This window comes from Clytia hemisphaerica, unplaced genomic scaffold (genome assembly GCF_902728285.1).
Source record: "Clytia hemisphaerica strain Z4C2 unplaced genomic scaffold, Clytia hemisphaerica genome assembly, whole genome shotgun sequence".
In the NCBI taxonomy this organism is placed as follows: domain Eukaryota; kingdom Metazoa; phylum Cnidaria; class Hydrozoa; order Leptothecata; family Clytiidae; genus Clytia; species Clytia hemisphaerica.
Genome location: NW_027104302.1, coordinates 288,052 through 295,325, shown reverse-complemented (window position 1 = coordinate 295,325; position 7,274 = coordinate 288,052).

The following is a 7,274-nucleotide window of genomic DNA, read 5'->3' as shown; positions in this document are numbered from 1 at the left end:
TTGAAAATGAAGACACTACAATGCCGCGCTTCTTTTCGATGAGCAAAACTTGAAAAAGAAAACAAAAAAATGGACGACAAAAAAATATTTACAAAAATAAACAGGTTAGTAAAACGCTAAAGTTCTTATAAAAAAGACGCTTTTTTGGTGAAAAAGCGTGTGGTTTTGAAAAGTTCAAATACCCCTGTATCATCTCGGAAGAGAATTAAAGTATTACCTGCGAGGGGAGCTCTAATTTTTTCTTTCAAAAGATCGTTCGCGCACTGGTTCCTCGTTCGCGGACTGGGTCCGAATAGCGCTCGCTTTAACGACTTATTATTCCAAGAAGAAGCCTTCAAATAAAGTGAAAACAAACTGAAAGAAGGACTTCAAGCTTGTTTACAAGATGGTCAAAAAGGATTTATGTAAAAACCAAAAGTAAGTCAGAAAAGAGAAAAATAAGTTTGCCGTTCGTGCACTGGGCACCCCCCTCTATTTATCGATCAATTTTGTCATCGATTGTTTATCGATTATAGATCGATTACATATCGATCAAAAATTGATTAATCATCGATTGATCAATCATATAGTTAATCGATCAACTGTAGGACCCTCCCGGCGCTCCGGAAATCTCCGGTGTTTTCCGGTCTGGATTTCAGCTAAAAAAACGCCATTTTTCACACCGGAAAATTCCGGTGCTCTTCCGGTGCTTCCGGTACAAGGGATTTTCGCACGCTCTAAAAAGCCGTTTAGACAGGGTCATGAAAAAAAAAGTGATTAGCCAGTACCAACCAAACTTTTTATTTGATCACTGCGCAATACAAAGTATGATCGTTAGATACAGGGCTATCCAGCGATAGAGTTAGTCGGGAATATACGATATTGCGGACTTTGCTCAATTATAAAAAATAATCACGCACATCACACATGGGAACATCATCGATAAATAAACAAAGAAGTACGCATCTGATCTTTATATGATCTTATATTTAAATTAGTATACCTTTAAAGTAAATAATAAGTTCAAGTTCAAATAATGTTTTTATTTTCTTTTTATTCAGGAAAAATGGATCAACCGAAGCAGAGACGATTCGTCATTATCACAATCATTACGGACTGCTTTCACTAAACTCAAGAAGTGCCTGAGAGCCTTAGACAGCGTAAGTTACATTGTTGTATGTATGAAACAATTATCTCATCTAGATCTATGCTGAAATCTAGATCTATTTTTGTGCTTCCCATCAATTAGTGTGCGTTACTTGTTACCGTAACTTCAGCAGTTTATCCACAGACTTGAGCGACGGTCACTTTGTCTAGTTTCAAGCTTAACAAAATCTACCGTACCACAGATCTTCCACAGTCATAACTTTAATTTTCATTCTTTATTTAGAGTGCCGCCACCAATGTTACCGATTGTTACCATTATGAGCTGTTCAGGGAGAGCGTGTTGCTCAAGAGTCGTGAAGAAGAAAATAAGAACGCACCTTTTTTATTTTAAAATTAACAATTTATAAAATAATATACGTTACAAAATACATACAACATTAAAAAAAGTGGCCCAAATTAAAAATGAGGCCATTGATCATTACAATCAAATTAATAGAATATAGACTGTAACTTCGTTGGTCTTTATTTTCTTTCAGGGCGTTGTTTTCATTCTCTCACGCACATTCATGATATTCATGACGTAATAATGTTTTATACGGAAGCACCCGAGATAACCCGGAACTAGTGGCAAAATAACAAAGTTCCGGATTTTTTTGTGTGCTTCCGTATAAAAGATTACATCATGAATATCATGAATACACCACTGTCTCAGTGCCACCCCGGTGGAGCTTTTTCCTTCAGTGTGGATGAAAATTTTTATCTAATCGTAGTGTCCCGATTTGGATAGAAAATATATATTCCAGCTCTAAGTTTACAGAGAGAATGGTTTTGCAGTGCAATCTTTCCACCACACTGAGGGTAAAGTCATTCGGTTCTTTTAAAGTGGTTTAAAATTTCAGGTTATTTTTTCCAACGGACAGACGATTTTTGGCTAAGTTTTCCAGTGGGGCGGGGGGCTCCACCGGATCTCTGATACGAGGGGTTTCCAGCATATTCTCGCCCTCGCCAATGGATGTGTGTCATTATGATATTACGACGTTGGAAAATCTGGAAAATACACGTCTCACCTGGATATGATGATCGCAATTGTGTTCCCATAAAAATGAAAACTGAAATGAAAAAGAAAAAGAAGAAACAGTTAGAGAAGAAGTAATTCATCCAATCTTGACCGCTGGAGAATTAAAAATAAGTATGGAGTGGCAGGATCGGGATTATTAAACACACAATGCCCGTATTCTATTCTATTCAATGCCCGCATTTGAAAATCGCAAGTATGACCGTGCGGATAAACTCCTTCGCCACAGCCTTACGCCAGCATAATGAGGAACAATTCTTATTTTCCAAATCAAAATATAAAGACAATAAAGAAGGATTACCTGGTATATCTTATTGTATTTGATTAATCTTCTTAATATTGATTCTAAACAAAAAGAATGATGTTAATTGATTGTAAAACCACTGCAAAATCTTAAATTTTCTAATTTTCCACCCCGTGCAAATGCACAGAGTCCAAAAACCCAGTGTATTTGCACCGGGTTTTCGCGCTACTTTCGATTTCGACCCGTTGCAAATGCAACGTAGCCGTGCAAATGCAAGGATTTCCGTGACTGTCATTTACTATATCCAATTTATCACGCTTTTATCACCCAGAATCTGATTTCTCTTTTAAAAAAATCTGCTAAAACATGTTTATTTTGGTTTTAGAATTTGGATAATACACTCTTCTCGAGATGTATAAATTTATTGTTGTCCTCGTTTTCAAACAGATTTCATTGCTATAAAATTACATATACATAATGATAATTGAGTTGTTTACAACCTCATGAGACATTTTGTATTTCAAGTACTTTTGTTTTAGAGTTAATGTTTGCCTTTTGGGAATTTAAATTGGTTTAAATGTATAGTTCATAGCAATGAAATATGTTTGAAAACGAGGACAACAATAAATTTATGCATCTCGAGAAGAGCGTATTCGCGCGTGCGTAGTTACTTTTTACATGATTAGCGCAGCGAACGCTATCGCATTTATATCGCGGAAATCATGCAGAACGGAACGTTCCGGTGTTCCGGTGCAGCTCGATTTGGAAAAATCGTGCACGTTCCGGTGTTCCGGTGCACGGAAAAACGGCACTTTTTGCACCGGACGTTTCCAGAGCGCCGGGAGGGTCCTTCAACTGTCGATTTGTGATCGATTATTTATCAGATTTTAGGGAGTGGTACTTTAATTGGATTTAAACTCTCGCCTTTGCGAGATTAAATTTCTCGATTTCTCAAATTTTCGCCATTTTCGCGAAATTAAAAGCAACATTTTTCGCTGATCTCGATTGGGATGTACTTTTGAATTGAATCCAATCCCTGGTAGCATAGGGCCTAGAAAAGCTACTACACTCATTTTTTTTAAAAGTATACAGTAAATTTCGGCTGAAGCATTCTCAAACCCTCTGCTGAAAGGCTGAACAAAAAAAGTTAACAAAAAAAACAAAGTTACCGTTTTATTTAGAGAGAAGTGGTGTTTTGAATGGTTTGCCTTTTTGGAGGAGCATTATTAAATTCCAAAGCGGGCATTTATTCACAGTAATAGAATACGATCGGTATGAGATTTGGCGAATTCCAGAAATTTTCTTTACTTCATTCAGTTAGGAACATTTGGCGAGTTCCTGTACGCGGCCGCAATCAAAAAAATCATAACGTCACTCAATAAAAAATGGCGTTCGTGTCTTTTTGCACTTTTTTAGCCTAGACGATGTAGCAAACATAGTAAGTATAAGCACACTGTGCTTTTAATTGGCTGACAATTTCTTTTGCGTTGGAAAAACTTTTTCAAACTTTCAGCGATGATTGATCAAACTGTTACAATGAAAATTATCCAGCGCATTTTTTATCTTTTTACCTTCTTCATCTTTAATGAAGCACTCGAAGTTTACTGAAAGTAAGCACATAAGATATTCTTATAATTAATGATATTCATTTAAACACGCTTCGTTATGCGCTGCGGTTGAGTGCATGACGTAACTCGCGCGGCAACTAACTCGCCTTCTGTTGGAAGATCATATTGGGCGTTTTGGCGTTACCACCCTTGACGCCGCGAGCGCCTTTGTCTTTCCGCAACTCTTTCCATCATTTTAGATGGCCTTAACAATAGATCCAAAAGAGCGCCATAATCTTGGAAGATAATTTGTTTTGGTCTCCGGCTTTGGGAAGTAGCAATGTTTTTGGTTGTTTTCGATGGAAAATGGTAAGAAACTTAAGTTTTCAAGTGTCATTTAGTTTTTGCTGGCTTATAGAATGGCAGGATCCTGGATGGTTTCCCTAACTGTCATTAAATACCTTAACTTGGCCCTTTTTACGCCGGACCTTATTAGCGTTATTTTTGGGCTTGTTGGTGGAATAAGGGCCAGCGTAAAAAGGGCCGGTAATGTAGTCAATAGTCGGTCACGATCGATATATAATCAAAAACGATACGTGATCGAATAATCGATAACGATACGTGATTGAATAATCGATAACAATACGTGATCAAAGATATTTAAATAATTGATAAGTAATCAATGCATGAACGATAAGTAATCGATGCTTGTTAACAATCGATACATGATTGATAAGTAATCGATAGGTTGTATGTAGTCGATATGTGATCGATAAGTAATCGATAGCTTGGAAATAATCGATCGCTGATCGATACTCAAGATTTTTTGAAGGTCCAATTACCTATCGTGTATCGATTCTTTGGTTAATCGATATCTAATCCATTGATTACTTATCGATTATTTATCGATTACTCAAGATTATCGATTATATCAATTAACTACGCCTGGAAAAGAATTATTCCTCTCTCTCTACACTCTGACCATTTAAACCAGACAATCTCAATCGAACAGAATCGACAATCCAACCAGTCGAACCAAATCGAATGCAATCAAGCGATTGAAATTCGATTGTCAAACGCAATCGAATCTCAATCGAACATCAAAATTCTGGGTAATATTTGATTGGTTTGATTGTTGTTCGACTGGTTTTCAACTCGATTTCACTATTTGAAACACCAGTCAAGAACAAGTGCAAATTAGGATACCTGTCGGCAATCTCTCCTAACTAGGAGAGTTGTATCCTAATTTGGAGATTTAGGTATCCTAAATAGGAGAGCAGACACTTGGACCTGAATTTTTGAGGTTACTGCTTCGATCCGCGTTTGGCGGAAAACTATGCAAACCTTTTCTTCATCAAGATTTGCACCACTGACCAAAATTTCAAGTAATTTCTCTGGCGGGTTCCTCGAAAATTAATAATCTGCCGTTCAGAGCCTAAAATTTTGCGAACACGAGCTATAGATTTGTTTCTCTTTTTACGGAACAACCCGCTACGGTCCGATTTTCGCACGAAAAAAGGGTTCGCGTATGCTAGTTAGCACATTTGAGTGGTGTTTTGGGCTATAGTTTTTCATTCCGCCAGCCAAACTCGATCAAATTCAGTACACAATCTCATTTGCTTATTATTTACATCTTGGAAATGGTAAGATGGCGCGGATGTCTCTGGTTGGTGAAAAATATAGGTTTTTTGGTTTTTAGTATCCTAATTAAGATGTTGATTGCTATTTTGGATACTTTTTTGTATCCAATTTAAGATACTCTCCTAAGTAGGAGAGGTTGCCGAAGGTATCCTAATTTGCACTTCGCTACCTTAATTCAAAAGTGGCCCAAGTCCTGTGAGCCTTAGTTCAAAAAGGGCCTAAGTCCATTTTGGTAGTTTTGAGAAAATTGCAATTAAAGTTTTTCCTTGATTCTGAAACCATTTTTGATGGTAAAGCTTTGAAGTAGAAAACCATAGCTATAAGTTGATTTTCTAATGAAAAGGCATTTGTTTGGAAAGTAGATATTTTTGTACGTAACAGGTGGAACTTTAGTAAGTCTTGCAGAGTGGACTTAGGCCTCTTTTGAATTAAACATGAATTTTGAAAAACATGTGAGGGTTAATTTCTGCCTTTTAAAGTTCAAATCCTGCACATATAACATTCCAAAATAAAGCCACTTACACCTAGATTCAAGATAAAGAAAAAAGACAATCTTAGTAAAATAAAGAAAAACCCAATTAAACTTTTAGGATGTATGAGACCTAATCCATTTGCAATTTCAATTGGACTTAAGCCTCTTCAAAACTTAACAAGCTTATTTTTGTGGCCCTTTTATTGTAAAAAGAAGATGGACTTAGGCCCTTCTATTGTAAAAAGATGATGGACTTAGGCCTCTTTTGAGTTAAAGGGGACGTCTGCTTTGGTAGATCATTTCAGTCATAATTCTATGCCAGATAGCTAAATTAGTAAAAAAAAGTTTGCAGAAAAAACGAACTCAAAATCTTTATTTTTGACTGACATATTCAGATTTTAGTGTTTTACAATTTCCTCTCTTTTACCTGATTTTTGACATAACCTTTGTTCGTAATTTATAAGAACAGAAATCTTGTCTGTAGTCTAAAGTACTGTATTTAAACAAGTTTTGATAAGAACATTTTAATTCAAACTTCTAATTTCGATGATTTTTCCAGTCCACAACTATATAAATATTTCAGTTTTCTATGAAGATGTTGGAGTAAGCTTTCATTGACAAAATGTTGGGAAAAAGATGTTTTAACGACTTTAAATGCTCTTGCACATCTCTGACTTACTTAAAATTTTTTTTATAGAAATGCCAGCTACACAGAAACAGGAGTTAATCTTGTTTACTTGAAAGAACATAGAAAACATATAACATAAGCTACGTCATAAATTTTGAAAAAGAGGGATTTTTTAAATGGCCATAGAAAGTGATTGAAAAAAAATCTCTTGAAGTGAGATAGCTCATTTTAATCTCCCTGGAATAATTTTTCCAAAAACTCTAAAAAAACAATACCTAAAATCAGACCAGATGTCCCCTAAATTAAACTTCACTTTTATCAGAGCTTCAGTATGAAGTTTTCAGCCTTTTTAACTTTAATAACTATATACTTGTTATGTACATCAAAAGAGAGCAAATGAGCCAGAGATTGAGAAAAACCAAAGATCTCAAATTTCATAAAAATGGACTAAAGCCCCTTTTGAACTGAGGGGTACCTGGACTTGTTCTTGACAACACTTGTGTCGACTGCATTCGATTGTCATTCGACTGTGATCGATTGCCATTTAATTGTCTTTCGACTGCGTTTGATTGCTCTTTGCT